This window comes from Melozone crissalis, unplaced genomic scaffold (genome assembly GCF_028551555.1).
Source record: "Melozone crissalis strain CALT ecotype California unplaced genomic scaffold, PUWL_Pcris_2 ptg000066l_1, whole genome shotgun sequence".
NCBI classification, from domain to species: domain Eukaryota; kingdom Metazoa; phylum Chordata; class Aves; order Passeriformes; family Passerellidae; genus Melozone; species Melozone crissalis.
Genome location: NW_026535844.1, coordinates 2,930,149 through 2,947,042, shown reverse-complemented (window position 1 = coordinate 2,947,042; position 16,894 = coordinate 2,930,149). Strand labels below are relative to the sequence as shown.

The following is a 16,894-nucleotide window of genomic DNA, read 5'->3' as shown; positions in this document are numbered from 1 at the left end:
GCTGCTCCGGCAGCGGCTCCTGCCGAGGCAGCGGCCGCAAGGAGACCGCGGGCAGCCGCTCCCGCAGCGCCCTCACGCCAGCGGCAACACGGGCCGGACACGGCACAACGAACCCGCCCGAGCCCCCTGCCGCCCCCGAGGCCCGCAGCCAGCCCCGAGCCCCCGCACAACCCAGCGCGGCTCCCACCTGCGCTGCGGCCGCCTCCGAGCTCCGCCGCCGCCTCACCGCGCTCCGGCCGCTGCCGCCGCTCACGGGACCGCACACACGCTCCGACAATGGCGCCACTGCCCAGCCACGGCCGCCCTCAGCCCGCCACCGGGGCCCTGCTCCGCCCCGCTCCCACCAATCAGCGCGCCACAACCACGACTGACGGCACCATCGCCCAATCCCAGCCAGGGGCGGGCTCTGCACACGGCACAGCCCCGCCCCGCGCTCTCAGGGCTCCCCGGGCTGCGTGAGGGCAGAGCCGGAGCTGAGGAACAGCCCTGGAACGGGCCCGGGCCCGAGGGGATTGAGCTGAAAACACAAACAAACTTCTCCGCAGCTCCCGCCACGGCTTTCCCGGCACTGCGGCTCCGGTGGCTCCGGCTCAGCGGGAAGCCCTGGAGCCTCACTTCTCCTACCCCTAATTAGGAGCACCCGGGCATCGCTTTGATTTCCCCCAAAAAGGGAAAACCGCCCCAAAGCCCTGTGGATGACTGGGGGAGGGGAGAGATTTCTAACAGAAAACTCCAAAAACTCAGAGCAGGATAATGAGAAGTAAGTGAAGACCCTTAAATGCAGCTTTCCCCCACGCCTCCCTCCTTCCAGCTGCACCTCCTACCCCGGCAGTGCCGCAGACAGGGAATGGGGCCGGGCTCAGTTCATGCCCCGGGGCTTCTCCCTCTGCTCAGGGACAGGAGTCATTCCCCTGCTGCACCCTGGGCTCTCTCCCACCGGAGACTTCTCCAGGAACTTCTCCGAGCTGAGTCCATCCCACGGGTGATGCCTTCTGGAGCAAGGCAGGCGACCTGGTTCAGAGGAACAGCACGGCGGCCCAAACTCTCCAGGGCCGCTCGGGCCAATGACACACGCAGGCATCAATATGATGGACGGTCAAAAGGCGTTTATTATCTCATCTCTCGGGTTTTTATAGTCTAAGGGGTCTCTACGTCAACGTGGGTCTGTCTTTACCATCTATGGTTAGTAACGGGTGGACAGTTACTGGGTAGGGGATGGAAAGGTACTGGAATTCGGTTAAGGGGGGCTACCTTCCTATGTTAGTTTCTTATCTACGGGAAGCAGATGGTCTTATCTAAGGGGAACTGAGGGTCCTGCCTTTCGGTGACATCGCGAGATCTTCCGCTGCGCCTTTTCCCTGTCTACCACACACGGGGCACAGCCCCCTCCAAGTGCTGCAGCGTGGGTCACTGTGCCCCGGGGTCAGTCCTGCCAGGACAGGCTGCTCCAGCGGGGCCCTCTGGCCGCGGGGTCACAGCCTCCTCTCAGGCATCGCCGTGCTGCAGCGTGGCTGCTCCGGGGGCTGCAGGGGGATCTCTGCATCACCATGGATCTGCAGGGGGATCTCTGCATCCCCGTGGATCTGCAGGGGGATCTCTGCAGCCCCATGGATGTCTGCGTCCGGCACCGCCATTTTTGCAGTCACGAGGAACAAGCTCAGCTCTGCCTGAAGCTCTTCTCACATACCCCACGCCTTTCCCAGCCCAGGGAAGCTCTTACCCTTTTACCTCCTCACAGCTCCCCATGCTGGGTTTGCAGCCCCTCCTCGTGTGGGATCTCTGGGGCTTTTCCTCCCCATTGCATTCCTGAGCCGTGGAGCCGTTCCAAATGGCCTCTTCCACGAGGTTCTGTGGCAGGGATTTGTTCTCCCTGGTCTCTGTCCGCAGCTCAGTGCCTGGGGGAGGAAGGACAAGGAGAGGAAGAGACAGGGAGAAGGGAAAAGGAAAAGGCAGAAGGAGAGGAAAGAACAAGAAGGAACAAGGGAGGAAGGCGATGTAAAATGCACGTGATGGATGAAGGACAGAATGAGGAGAGGAAGGAAGGTGGACAAGGAGAAGATGGGATTTGCCTCCATGCCAGAGGGAAGGGGAAGGAGATCCCCCCAGTCCATCCCTGGCAGGATGGCGTTGGCAGTGAGGCTGTCCTGCAGCGATGCTGGGCTGGGAGATGGAGCAGCAGAGAGGGGAAAGGGGCAGTGATTCCTCCTGCCCTGCTTGGCTGTCCCAGTCTGGAGCGTCCTGGCGCTGCCGAGGCCCTTGGAGCGTCCGGCACTCTGGAGCCCAAAGCTCACGGCTGCTTTATAAAGCTGACAAAGTTGGCAGGATGGGTCTGGGTATGATCTGCAGCAAACTGGGTTTATTGGTGCAGGAACAGGGCACAGAGCTGAACAGGGCCCAGGGACAAAGACAGGGTGCAAGCTGAGGGCACAGGGGGTTTTTATATGGGGTAGTGAGGGTGGAGCTGAGGGTCAGGGTCCAATGGATATGGGGGGAAATGGTGCAAAGGAGGGGTAAAGGGTCGGGTCAGCTAATAGGGAAACAGGGGCAGAGGAATGCAGTAAATTAGGGCCAATGGAGGGACAGAGAGAGGGGAACATTCTAGGGACTAACCAAAGATGGGTAACATGGGTTGAACTAGGGTAATTAGGCCAATGGGCCAATGGGGTAACATAACTTTACATAAATCAGCATGTGCCTGCAAAGATCTATGGGAGAAGCAAGCTTCTCACCGTAACCTTCAAATCTATTCTTCTTCTTGGGGACCAGTCCTCCACGGGTGGGAGATTGAGACTCCCATGGGCCTCCACACCAGTGCATCTTCTTTTTCCTCGCAGCCTCCTTCTCCTCCATCCAGACAAAGTTTAGGATTGACAAATCCTGGCTTTGGGGGAAGAACAAGGGGTGAGCACCTTGGGTTTTGTGAGAAATGAGCCTCACTCTTTAGAACTTTTGAAAGTTTAATAAGGAATAATAAGGGACAAATCAGTAACAGCGCTGGGTGCCTGGCGATGGCCAGAGGCACACCGGTTAACCACAGCAACTCTTCTTGTCTAGTTTCTCCAGTGTATTGTTCAAATACGTATTCATAATGGTTATACATATTCAAACATTTCTTTGAACTCGTTTACATGTTCCAGGAATTCTTTAGGTTAGTTTGACCCCCAACTTGCCGTTTTAGAGCACGTGCAGGAATCGTGGATTGCTGTTTTGAGGGTTGTGTGTCACTCCCTCACAAGGGCCCCTGTTCTGTGGTTTCAGCAGGTGACAGTTATTGACAGTGGAAGGGTCAGTGGCAGGGCTCCTCATCACATCCCTTCCTTAAATGTTATCTGACCATGCAGACGGTTTTAGCTATTTCCACAAGTACTTGAAATGAACATTAGCTATTTCACAAATATCTCTGAGTTATTATTGTCAGTTAATTACAAAAATAAAAGCATCAGTTATTATTTCACAACTACAGCCACTTCTGCTAAAGTTAACATTCTAATGCACAACACATGGCAACCACTTTAATATTTTTCAAAAGCCAAAACTATAATTGATGTTTTTCACACTGTCCACAAACTGAAATATCATCCATAAATGATGTTCTGAGGATATGAGCTACACAGAGGCCAGGGCATTTTGGCCACGAAAAGCTGACAAATTATACTAGAGCAAAAGCAGTTAAAAGTGATTATGGTACTATATCAAAATCGGTGTGATTAAGAATATTTTGCAGAAGTCAATACCTAATAGCAAAAGCCAACACTACCTAGTTATTTATAACAAACCCAGGGCAGGTTTTTCCCTTGCATGGAGCACTTGGGCCTTCCCCGGGCCCCTTCTGCCCTCGTGCAGAGCCGGTGGCATTTTCCAGCACACCCAGTTTGTAACCAAGAGCCGGGTGCAGCCGAGAAGGCTCCAAGCGCCTCCTTCCAGGCTGACTCTGCAGGTGCCGAGGCTGCTCTGGGCTCTGCCAGGGCTCTGCTGGGGCTCAGCTCTGGGCCAGGCTGGGCCCGCTCTCCCCTCACATTGCTCCAGGCAGCTGAGGCACAGCGGGAGAAGGAAGGGACACGGCAAGGCAGTTGAGGGTTAAGAGAGTTTTTATTCAAACAACTGCCATAACAAACAGGCTGTCCTAACTACCATAACTAACTACTAGTGCTAACTACCATAACCAACTACCAGTGCTAACTACCATAACTAACTAGTTTTCCTGACTACTGTAACTGAAAGCTGTCCTCAAGGGCTTCATCTCCTCCGCTGCTCCCTCAGTTGCTTTGCTGCAGTGATCAGAGGTGTCAGGCTGGAGAGAGGCTTGCCTGATGATAAAAATGGTTGCTGCCCAAAGGATACAAAGGAAAGAAATGAACTGTTACTTTTCAGAGTCAAGTTCCTCACAGGCTCTGTTGCAACAGAACAAAGGGAAATGCTTTGAAACTCAGGAGAGGGAAGCAGGCTCAGATTAGATCTAAGGAAGAATTTTTTAACCAGCAGAGTGGGGAAACACTGACAGAAGGTGCCCAGAGATGTGGGAGGTGCCTCCTACCTGGAAACATCCAAGCTCAAGGTCAGGCAGGGCTCTGAGCCCCCTGAGGTGCTTGAAGATTTTATCAATAAGAAGCTGGACTAGGCCAATATTCAAGCAGTGATCAATTTATTATTTAATATGGTAAAGTATGAGCAATACAGTGCGGGAAATTTTCCCTCCAACTGCACACTGATAATTGATGGTTACAGGTGTTTATAGGGGTACTCATCAGTTTTTTCCAGCAGTTTCTATTTCCAGTCTTTTACTCATAAGCAATTTTTATTCCAAATTATTACATCACAATTCTATATACTATTGTGATTTTAATTTCTCAGGATGTATCTGAAAGGAGTATCCCCAGATGGTAATGGTCCAGTTTCCGAAAGAAGAAAGACAACTCCCATCTGGTGGGGTCCAGCTCCCCAGATGTGGGTCCACCCTTTAATTGCAGAGACTATAAATCTCATAACAGTGACATCAAGCTTTCCTTTGGTCGAAACCATAAACCCTTGAGGTGATGTTCATCTTCCTTTCTCAAGCTGTTTTTCTCTGCTTCACTAAGGCGTGAGATAAGCATATTTCCTTTATATATATTCCAAAGCTATAGTTTCAATGATACAAGTAACATTCTAAAATTTTACTTCAAAAGGTTATTATTGCAGAGCTTTTTATGGATTAAATGTAATCAAAAAACAACATCTTTAACACCCTAATTCCAATGATCCTAAATCAACTAGGGTTACTTGCAAACAAAAGATAGGTTCAAAGGCCTTTTCCCATGCTTTATTTTCCTCAGTTATTATTAGAATTCACAGCACTCCCATTGTCGGGGTCCACACATTTCTCATTCACAAATATACACGTCCCCTGTTTGTACCTGAGACGAAACACAGCTTTGCATCTCACAAGATGTCCCTGCTTGCTGTGGGGCACCAGGCCCAGATGAGCTCCAAAGGAGCTGCCAAGCCACAGCAGGCGAGGGTTCTGCTTGCTCTGCGTGTGGAACGCAGCCAGACTGGAGACTGTCGGAGGGGGTCCCACAAGAAAACCCCTCCCTGGCGCTGCTGCTTCCCTTGCAGCCCCTGGCCCTCAGCTGCAGCAGCTCCTGGGCAGCCCAGCGCCGCTCCTCGTCCGGCTCCAGGCTGCACTCGAGGCAGCCCCGCAGCAGAGCCGACAGGCGCCGGGGCTCCTGCAGCTGCGGGGTCCCGTTCTGCCGGATCAGAGCGCGAGCCTGCAGGGAAAGCAAACTCAGCGCTCTGCCAGCTCCCTTCACACCCACACGGGCTCACATCCACCCCGGGGCCTCAGCCCCAGCTCCAGGGGCACTTTCCTCCCTGCCACAGATGCTGCTCAGAGCTCATTTTGCTATGCCAACCAAAAAAACCAAACCCTGGGGCTGCCACAACCACTGCAGCATCCAAATGATCTCGCCTTGAGAGACAGCTCCATTGGCTGACTCTGTCAGTAGGAACCTCTATCAGAAATAGCACATTTTGCTTCTCCAAATGTGGACACCAGCTTTACAGGCCATTTTCCAGAGTCAGTGTGGTCTGCCTGTGTTATTTCAGAGGATTCTTACATCAAGGTCATCTCTGCAGTGCCACTGACACTCAAGTAAATGCATTCCTGATGCCCCATCCCAGAAACTGCCAGGCAAGAAACAGGAGGTTTGTGATGCTGAAAGCTCAGGCTTGGTGACACAGAGAAAGTAGCTTGGACTAGGAAAGAAATATGTTAGACTATGGGGATGTTAAACAATCATCTTCATGTTCTCAACAAGTTTCCCAGTGAGAAGAATCAGGTGGGAGATCATCTTGCAAAAGGTCTTTTAGAAGCTCCTGCATTAACCTTGTTGTGTTTGGGGCTGGGATTTGGGGTTGGTTTGGGGTTTTCTTGCAAGGTAACATTAGACCTGATGCACTTCCTTCATATTTCCAGGTCATCCTCACAGCCAGATGTGCTGCAACAACATAAATCTCAACGCAAATTGTTGCTGGAGACTGAAGAATATTCATCTGTGCTGAGGCTGGAGTCCTCTGGGAATTCCCTTCCCATGCAGAAACCTCCAGCTGCTGCTCCCAGTGCAGGGTCCCCCTGTGCTCACAGGCCTCTGCAGCCACTGCAGAATTTGCCTCTTACCATGGCCGCCGTTTCCCTGAAGTAAGGAGGTTCTCCTTCCACCATCCCGATGGTCACAGTGCCAAAGGCCCAGATGTCCACCTTGGGGCCATAAGGAGATCTGGTCACAACTTCTGGGGCCATCCAGTGAGCAGTGCCCACCATGGAGCTGCGCTGGTCCTGCTCAGGGCTGAGCTGAGCACAGAGGCCAAAATCAGCTGAGGATAGAAACAAACCCTGTCAAAGGCAGCTGGAATGAGGAAACCAAGCACCAAGATTCCCACTCTCAGTCTGAGAGTGCAGTAGTGAAGTCAGCTGGAAAAGCCCTCAGGGCTGTAGCCAAGGAAAGATGGAACTGTACCCTTCAAGAAACCCTCAGCTTTCATGCAGTGGCTTTTACTGATTCCCTTGGAGCTTTAGATTCCCACTGCTGCCCCTCTGGCAGGGCCATAGGCAGAGCAAAGGCACTGCTGGCACCCTGCTCCTCTGCTGAGCTCTCTGCAGGGGCAGCCGCTCTCAGCTGGCAGCAGGGGCCGGGCAGTGCCCCCAGCAGCCCTTGTGGGGCTCTGGCCCTCCCTGGGAAGCAGCCCCACACCCGCAGCCCGGGAGCGCCGTGCCTGGCCAGGAACACCCACCCAACCTGACAGAGCCGTCCGTGCCCAGGAGGATGTTGGAGCTCTTCAGATCCCTGTGGATCACCCACTTGGAATGGAGGAAATCCAGGCCCTGCAGACACTGAGAGAGAACAATGTGGTAAATAGGTGTGATTCATGCTGATAAAATTGAAACAGTCATCAATATTGATACAGTAATTAATATTTGGAAATTATTAAACAGATAAAAGTTGTAATGCCAAAGAAGAAAGGGAGAGGAGGGGCTCCACCCCCTCTCCTGGCAGATGTTCAAGGACAGGAGGAAAAAGCAAGAGAGAACAGTTACTAAAAATTAACAGAGAGAAGGGAAAATCTGATTGGGTCCCAGGAAAATGCCCGCTATAAGAGATTTATTGCTTTGATGCTAAAATGTAGTAATATGTTAGTTTTGGCTTACATAATCCTGGCTTGGTGCACATGTGTAACCCAAAGGTGAATTAAAGGACAAAGAGGAAGAGGAGAGGTCTTCATCCAAAACGACCCCCAAAGACTTGTGCGACCACCAAACCGAGCGGTGGAGCATGCGCGGTAAAGGTGGTGATGAGGGCGGAGGTAAAAATGTGATGAATCGAAAATGGGAGGAGATGACATTGACACATGGCATATAAGGGGGGAATCTTCACTTGGCAAGCTCGTACGTGAGGTGGCAAGGTTCCAAGAGCCCTGCACTCCGTACCCCGTGGTTATCTTTTGCTTATGCACTATTATTTGAACCAAATTATCCCTTATTTTTAATCAAATTATATTGTCGATATATATTTTCTAAACTATTCAATTAAAATTGCTGCTATCTCAAATATTGTTTGGGTTTTTTTATGATGGGATAATTGGGCAAACATAACAACAAGAAACACAAGGGCAAAACCAATGGCCGGAATATATCACACAAGAAAGGACAGCTCAGAATTCTGCCAGCAACAGCTTTGCTGTGACAGGCCACGAGTGCAGTGCACACAAGCTCCAGGCAAATGGTTCAAGGCAAAGCTGAGAACAGCAAATCAAATCCAAACCAGGCAGAGAGTACCACAACAGCAGGAGAGAGAACAAGAACAGAGCAGAAGTGCAGTGATGCTGGCAGGCCATTCACTGCAGAGGCTCTTTCTTCTCCAGCTCACAAAAACAACACAGAAACAAAGCCCTGAGCATGGAGCCATTCCTGTTCTCACGCCCTGTTTGGAAGGACCATCGTGTCCCAGCCATGGAGTGACAAGCAGGATCCCTCACCTCCCGACTGACAGCTGCCATCTCTCCTTCAGCCATGCGTGTCTGTCTGACAACGTCCTGCAAAGTTCCTCCATCCATGTATTCCATCACCAGCCAGAGATCTCCATCAACAAGGAAGCTGGAAGAGGAAAGCAATGGCATGGAGATGAATGTGCGGAGCTCAATTGCCCCAAGGAAAAGCCTGGAGTGGAGCTTTGTTTCCAGGTTACTTGTCAGTGAAGACAGAATCAGATGGAGAGAGCATTGCTGCCAGGCTGCAGAGCCCTTGGAATCTGCACAGTCTAAAGGAGAAGGAGACACCTGTGAGAAAGGAGAGGCCTTAGATGGCAAGCAGGTGAAAAATGCAGTTTAGCAACAGCCCAGGTCAGTGTGGAACCACAACCCCTTGGCCCCAGCTGGTTCAGCTTCTGAACTCATCAGTTCCACCATTCCCTGCAGAACAAGGCAACACAACTGCCAGGGTTATCCAGGGGAGGAGGCCGTGCAGAACTTGGGACAAAAGCAGTCAGAAAACCTTGCAGGAAGTCCCTTCAGAAACAGGCAAGGCCAGTGAAAAATGGGCAAATGAGGCATTTCTGGAAACAAGAACCTGATCTTCCTGGCATCTGTAGCAATGGAAATGGGCTGGGAAGAAGAAGCCAAGGGAAATAATTTCTGCTGTGGTTTATCTGCACTTGTTGGGAGAGACATCAAACGGGGAGGAACTTGCAGGAAAAACCAAAGCAAAGCAACAAAAGCAAATGGAGGGAGTGAACTGCCAGGCTGTTGTTTTGGGAAGATGTGGCTGGGTCAGGCATTTTCCAAACAGGCTACAGACTCTGGATGCCAGGAAAGGTTAATGCAGGGCCCAGGCACGGGATAAGAGCTGAAGCACTCACCTGTCCAAAGAGTTGACAATGTTGGGGTTCTTCTTGTCCTTAAGGAGCAGGATCTCATTCACAGCTCGTTCCCTGTTCTGCCCTCTGAGACTCATTTTCTTGATGGCCATCTGAAGGGACATTGCAGCCTTTAACTGCAGGAGTCTGTGGCAGGAGGCCACAGCAAACACGGAGCGAGTCTTTTTGGAGTGACGGTGCCGGGCTGGGCCGTACTGCCTTGGGATGGGACACCAGAGCTCAGCAAGGGCCATTCCCACAGCCCAGTGCTCTGCCAGCCAGGGGCTGCTTACAGGACACATGGCCAGAGACATTTGGCCTTGCAAGCTCTGCAGAAATGGTCCCTCAGCTGTCAGCCTCAAAGCTCTAACAACATTTTCTGCACCTACAGTCTTCTCTAATGGCCTCAACACTCTCATTATTATTATTATTCAAACACATTTTGCAAGCAGGAGGTAATTCTGGTTCTGTGAAAACAGAGCAAAACAGCCAGGAACTCTTTAGCAATTCTATGGGATTTGGTCATGATTTCAGATCCAACTGCTCTGTTTGGGATTGCACAACAAAGCAAACACACACACCCATTACTCAGGTGATCCCTGTCACAGGCTGTCACTGACACCAGACCCAAACACAACTGCAGGATTTAGGAGAGAGCTTTGCTCTGGACATCCATCTTCTCATTTCTCTCCCTGTGTGAACAGCTGAAGTTGGACTAAAACCCCAAACTGAGCCCAAGCAGGATTTCTCCCTAATTAGGGCTTGAGGTTCCCTTTGAAGATGAAAGGCAGGATGGAAAAACTGCTAAATAATGTTCCTGTCTGAGGCTGGGATGAAGATTAATGGGGCCTCAGTCTCCAGCAGCTGATGCATTCACACTTTTAGATATGAAGACCAAGCCAGCGTGTCCTGCTCTGACAGACACCGCTGCCCTCCTTGCATTCCTTGCACTCTTCAGAAGGACCAAGTCTGTCCCAGCTGTGCTCTGCAGGCTGACACTGCTCTGCCTTCAGAGGAGCAGCCTGGGCAGGAAAGCTCTGCTGGTCCCCAGAGCTGCAGCCACAGCTCCCAGCAGAGGGGAAAGCCCTGCAGAGCTGCCGGCCGTGCTGGGCGTGTTGGCACTGACCTCTCCTCCAGTGGCCCTGTCGAGTCCTTTAGAAACGGCTCCGAAAGCCCTGGAGACAAAACAGCAGAGAAGAAAGAAGCAGCACTTTAGGCCCTGGCAGGGAAAGCCAGCCCAGACAGGAGATCTCTGCTGCCTGCAGCGTTCACAAACACCTGGGTGCATCGACCCTTCCATCACCAGCACAGCAGCCACCAGCCCTCTGCCATGCAAGGTGTGCAAGAGAAAATTGAGACCCAACACGAAGGAACTGGGCTGGAGCAAATCCCTAATGTCCACCCTGAAGTGCTTTAGTTCCAAAGCTAGGAGGAGAAATGGGTGTCTAAAGAACTGGAAAAGAATGCATTTCATCCTTTTCCATTTCCTGCCTAAGACCTGCAGGATCCACAAGGGCCCTGCCATCAGGCAGATGATGCTTTTTCCCCCAGAGTGCATCAGCTCTGTGTCTGTTACTGAATGTATGGGGTCTGCTAATTGTGCTAGAATAGAGCACTTATTGGTTCATCTCTGGTTTCTGTTTCTAAACAGAAACATTTAGGTTGATAATCCTGACCAGTGGATATTTTTTGAAGCAAAATATTTGAAAGAAATCTTCTGGAGAACTATTTTCTGACAGTCACCAGATGGTGAGTTGCTCTTTTAGGCAATCCAGTTCCAGGGACAGATCTTCCAGGTCCTGCTCCTTGCTTCAGGCAGGACACTGCCAGCCTCAGGGGCCTTTGACGGTGCCTTCTGACCACAGTTATCAATTCTGATCAGGACTGAGAGACAGCAGGATGGTAGCCCAGTGTCTGAAGGTGCTTGGAGCTCTCCTGACCTCTCACTTGATCCTGCAGCAGCACAACACCCGGCCCTGCTTGTGCAGAAGCAGCTGCCGTGCACTTACCCTTGGCCAATCTGCTCCACTTCCAGGTATTTCTGGGCAGGCTCCGCCTCGCTCACGGTGTTCCCTGAAAGAAAAAAACGTGGAAGACGCTCCCTCCCAGAGTGAGAGCGCGCCTTGCAGCAGAGCCAGAACCAGCCCCACTCCCTGGGGCCGTGAGTCCCTTGGTGTCAGCTGGGGAAGGACAATAAATGGCACTGTGACATTCAGCTGCAGAGCAACCCTGGGTGCAGCTGATGCCCAGACACACACACAGCACCTGCTCGGGCACCCAGGAACAGAGCAGACGTACTCAGCTGCATCAGGCACCACTCCCCTCTCCCCTCTGGCCGCAGGGCTGTGCTGCTGTCAGAATGTTCAGCCCAGGATCCCACAGCGGAGGGAGCTTCATTGTCCTCTTCCCAAGCAGAGGGAGCTTCTCCATCCTCTTCCCAAAATGCTGAAGCTTCTCCATCCTCTTCCCAGAATGCTGCAGGTTCACCATCATCTTTCCAAGCCAGGAGATGTTCGCTGTCCACTTCCCATGCTGGGAGATGTTCACTCTCCTCTTCCCAAGACACAGGATGTCCTCCATCCTGTGCAAGGAGGATGGGAGATGTCCTCCATCCTCATCCCACTCCGGGAGATGTCCTCCATCCTCATCCCACACCAGGAGATGTCCTCCATCCTCATCCCACTCCATGGGAGCTTGGCCATTCTGGTCAAGGGGTGTCGGATTTTGGTGCTGTTTAGATGGTCTGGGAAAAGCCCAAAGATGGCCTTGGGCCCCCGGGTTCGAAAGGACGAGAGGAAGCTTGAGATTTGTTCTCGGTCTCGGTGTTTATTAATTGCTTATCTAAAAGATTTTCTCTTGGCCTGACAGAGTTCTGCTCAGCAGTCAGCCATGGGCACACACTGAAAGCCCCTGGGGCGGTCACCTATCTTTATACCCGGAGTTACGTATACAATATTTATCATTTTTCTCCAATACCCTCTACCCTTATTAACCAGTGTTCCCCTAGTAAGGTCCAATCCCAAAGTGCCAACATCACCACAGAAGATGGAGGCTTAGAGGAAGAAGAAGAAGGAGAAGGGCACACCCCAATTCCTCCATCTTGCCTCTCTAGACCCCCCTGTACAGGGATCTTAAACCCTGTATCTCACACTCCAATTAACTTGTCTCTTCACCATTCACCCCAGTGAAATCCTCCCGTCCTCATACTGATGTCATCTCCCATGTGGGATCAAAGTCCAGCCACCAGACATTTCTGGCAGCATTCCAGGACTCCCGAGCCCCCCAGGGGGGGTCTTGTTCACCCTGCACCCCAGTTCTGAGAGACTGAGATCCCACAAAGGGGGACATCCAGGGGACATCCACCGTCCTCGTCCCACGCCGGGAGATGTCCCCTGTCCTTGCCCCACCCCGCGGGAGCCTCGCCGTTGCATTCCCACACCGCGGGATGTTCGCCCTCGTCCCCCAGAGCAGCGGGAAGTTCACTGTCATCTGCTGGCACTGAGGGAAGTTCACCATCGGCCCCCAGAGTAGCAGGAAGCTCACTGCTGTCTTCCTCCTCTTTGGCCTCCTCTTTGGAAGCAGAGGGAGCCCCAGGAGGTGCTGGTGCTGCTTTTGTGCCCTGTGGACAGACGGCAGCGTGAGGGACGGGAAGTTCTATCTCAGTTATCACCTTATTTATCCTCAGCTGCACATCCAGCTGCACTAAGCAGAAATTGGGTTCAGAGCTGTTCCAACTAACAATGGGCTAAAGTCGACATTGCCAGTGATTGTTGGGAATTCGATATTCCACCACGGCTAAAGCCAGCAAGCAATCCTCTGCCTGCAAAACCAGACCTGCAGCTCTTCAAAAGTTCTTCAGAAGAAAAGGAGAAAACTGCCAGGGATCCCGCTGCTGCTGCTGCTGCTGCTGCTGCTGCAAAGACAGTGACAGGAACTTTCCTTCAGCCTCCCAGGCTGGCACTGGGCTGCCACATGCCGAGCTCACAACTTGCTGCACAATTCCAAACACCAAAGGTTCCTTTCCCACTCACCGAAGGAGGAGCTGCATGCAATGCAATGGGAGAGGGAACATGAACTGTCGGATTTTCGGCTGTTTAGATGGTCTGGAAGGGCCCAAGATGGCCTTGGGCCGCCCGCGCTCCAAAGGACGAGAAGGGACTCCAGATCTTTTCTCGGTCTCGGTGTTTATTAATTGCTTATCTAAAAGATTTTCTCTTGGCCTGACAGAGTTCTGCTCAGCAGTCAGCCATGGGCACACACTGAGAGCCCCCGGGGCGGCCACTTATCTTTATACTCGGAGTTACGTATACAATATTTATCATTTTTCTCCAATACCCTCTACCCTTATTAACCACTGCACTTTTAGTAAAGACCAATCCAAAAGTGCCAACATCACCACAGAAGATGGAGGCCAAAAAGAAGAAGAAGAAGGAGAAGGGCACGCCCCAATTCCTCCATCTTACCTCTTCAGACCCCCCTGTACAGAAATCTTAAACCCTGTATCTCACACTCCAATTAACTTATCCCTTCACAATTCACCCCAGTGAAATCCTCCTATCCTCATACTGATGTCGTCTCCCCTGTGGGATCAAAGTCCAGCCACCAGACATTTCTGGCAACATTCCAGGACTCCCGAGCCCCCCAGGGGTGGTCTCGGTCACTCTGCATCCCAGTCCTGAGAGGCTGAGATCCCACAATGAACCAGATGCTGTTAGGAGAAAAACTGCCAGTGGTGGGAAATGCCACAGAGCAAGACAACCCCGAGAGAGCATTTTGCTCTCACAGCATCCCTCCAGGAGCCACAGTCCCTTCCCACAGCAAGCAAGAGAGCAGCACAAAATACTGGGCTGGGTCAGTTCTTGGCTGGAGCAGCAAAGGGAGGGAGTTCCAGGCTCTGCTGGCACAGACTCCCTGCTTGAGGGAACAGAACCCCCCAGGGCTCATTGCAGATGCTGTGCACGCCCCACTGGCTGCAGACACACACTTTTTCCGCTGCAGCTGTGGGCAGGAGCTCTCCCAAAGCAATGGTATCTTCATGGCAATTTGGTTCCAAAGTCAGCTCCAGAGGAAGAACAGAAAGCACACAGCAAGCCCAAAGCCACAGATGCCGCACCGAGGGAAAACCTCGACTTACACGCCAAGTGGGTTAAAAAATACCCCAAATAAGCCACAGAGTACAGAGAGCAAACTGCAGCAGCCACGTGCTGGAGCATTTTGGCTGCGCTGCATACGTCTGCAGCCTGGAGCCCTGCAAGCACAGAAGGACACCCATCAGGGCTGGGCTGGCTGCTGAGAATGCCTCGGGCAGGAGGATCCCCCGGCAACGAGCCCAGAGCCACTCTGGGCACTGAGGCCTCCGTGTCCCACAGCAACGGGAACACCACGGGGACGTGGCGCTGTTCCTGTGACATCCCCGCAGCAGCTCACACAGAAACCGCCTGGAAGGTTCTCCCGTGTCACAAAGGAGCACAAAGAACCCTCCCAGGGCACAGCCCATGGCCCAAAGGGTGCAAGAGGAACTCGGAAAATGCATCAAACAAGGACACCCCATAGCCCAGCCTGAACACTGAGGAGGAACAAGGATGGCACCAAACCAAAGGAAACGTGACCTTCAGTCACTGATGCTTCTGACTAAAAGCAGCGAGCCTTGTTCCATCTGGGATCTTTGTTCTAGTTCTAAATGCAAGCAAGTTTCTCCACTCTAAATACACAGAAGGCAGGAACTAGGGAGGAGGTGGGATTAGGAAGGAGGAGGAGGAGGAGGAGGGAGAGAGGAAAAGGAGGAGCAGGAAGAGGAGGAGCAGGAGCAGGAACAGGAGGAACAGGAGGTTCCAGTGCCCCTGTGGCCGCAGCCGCGGGACCATCGCCCCCAGCTCGTCCTGCAGGTGAGCGGGGAGGGGGAGCTCATCCCAAATCCATCGTGGGGTCCCTGAGAGGGTTTTTTATTGGGGTGTGTTTGGAGCTCACAGATTGTGGAATTGCCCCCAAATATCATCTGGTGTCTCTGGGAGGTTTTTTTCTCTGTGTGTGTAGGTTTGGATCTTGCAAAAGCCCAAAGCTGAGCCCCTTGGGGGATCTTTGGGGGCCCATGTGGCCATTGCCCAGTATGGGCAGGGGAGGACATTGGTCCTGGGGACCCCTGGGAGAGCAGAAGAGGGGAACCCCTGGGACCCCCAGAGTGGGGAGAGCAGAGAGGGGCGATCCCAAAGCTGGGGGACCCCGGCAGACTGGAAAGGGGGGGAGCCTGGAGAGGAGGGACCCCTGGGATCCCTGGGACCTCAGAATAGAGCATCAGGGTAGAAGGGACCCCATGGACTCCCAAAAGCCCCTGGATCATCCCTAAGCAGGACACTGGAGAATGGAGAACCCCTGGAACCATTGGACCCTCATTATCCCAAGGAAAGGAAACCTCTGGAACCCCAAAAGTGGAGAGATCAGCAATAGGGAACTCCTGGGAGAGTTTTTTTGGGCTGAATCTTGATATGTGGAGATTTTCATGGACCCAAGACTCCTGCTGAGTTCTAGAGATGGACCTGGCCAGGAGGAGCCTCTACTCCAAGGCTCTCCCACCTTGGTTTCCTCCAAACCAGGGTTTGTCATTCCCAAGCTGCGGCCAGATGGAGGAGTAGGAAAAGCCCCAGAGATCCCTCACAAGGAGGGGCTGCAAACCCAGCCCAGGTAGGTGTGAGGAGGAAAGAGCCGCCCTGAGCCAGGAAGGTGGCTGGAGATGCAGCCAGAGCTCAGAGCTGGTGGAGAAGCCTCATGGCAGGGAGAAGCCCCACAAGTGCTTGGAATGTGGGAAGGATTTCAGCTCCAGCTCCACCCTGATGGAACACCTGAACATCCACATTGGGGAGAGGCCCTGGGAGTGTGGGGAATGTGGGAAGAGCTTCAGAGGGACCTCCGACCTCAGCAAGCACCACAAGATCCACACTGGGGAATGGCCCTAGGAGTGCTTGGAATGTCAGAAGAGCTTCAGGTGGGATTCAGAGGTCTTCACTCACCAGCACTTCCACACCAGGGAAAGGCCCTGTGAGTGTCCCGAATGTGGGAAGAGCTTCGTGCGCTGCTCCAGCTCCATCCCCCATGGGAGGATCTGCCCTGGATGATCCCCAGTGACCCCCGTTGGGCAGAGCCCTGGTGACCCCTGTTCTGGCTGATCCGTGTTGGGTAGGGGGAAGGTGTTGGAGAGATTTCTTTCCCTTCTCCTTGTGCTGCTGTGATTTGGTTGGTAATAAATTCCCTCCGTGTGCCCAGGCCGGATCTGTTGTGCCCGTGAGGGATTTGCTGCGGGATCTCTCCCGGTCCTTGTCCCCAGCCAGGAACCCTCGGTTCCATTTTCTGTCCCTGTGCGGCTGCGGGGGGCAGGGACAGAGCGGCTCTGGGGGTGACAGGCATCGGGCCAGCGTCACCGCTCGCCACGGGCAGCCCTGAGATGCCGCGCACCTGGGCACGCATTGCTGGGCTCACCTGAGCTCCCACCTGCCCAGCGCCCCAAGGTTCCCCCT

General features: G+C 52.9%; 2 pseudogenes; one reads left to right on the top strand and one right to left on the bottom strand.

Annotated features, from left to right (window-relative positions):
* Nucleotides 1-16,894, top strand: part of LOC128945471 (zinc finger protein 850-like) — a 315,097-nt pseudogene that overhangs the window by 245,962 nt on the left and 52,241 nt on the right.
* LOC128945480 (serine/threonine-protein kinase PAK 3-like) lies at nucleotides 1,408-16,467 on the bottom strand (annotated as a pseudogene).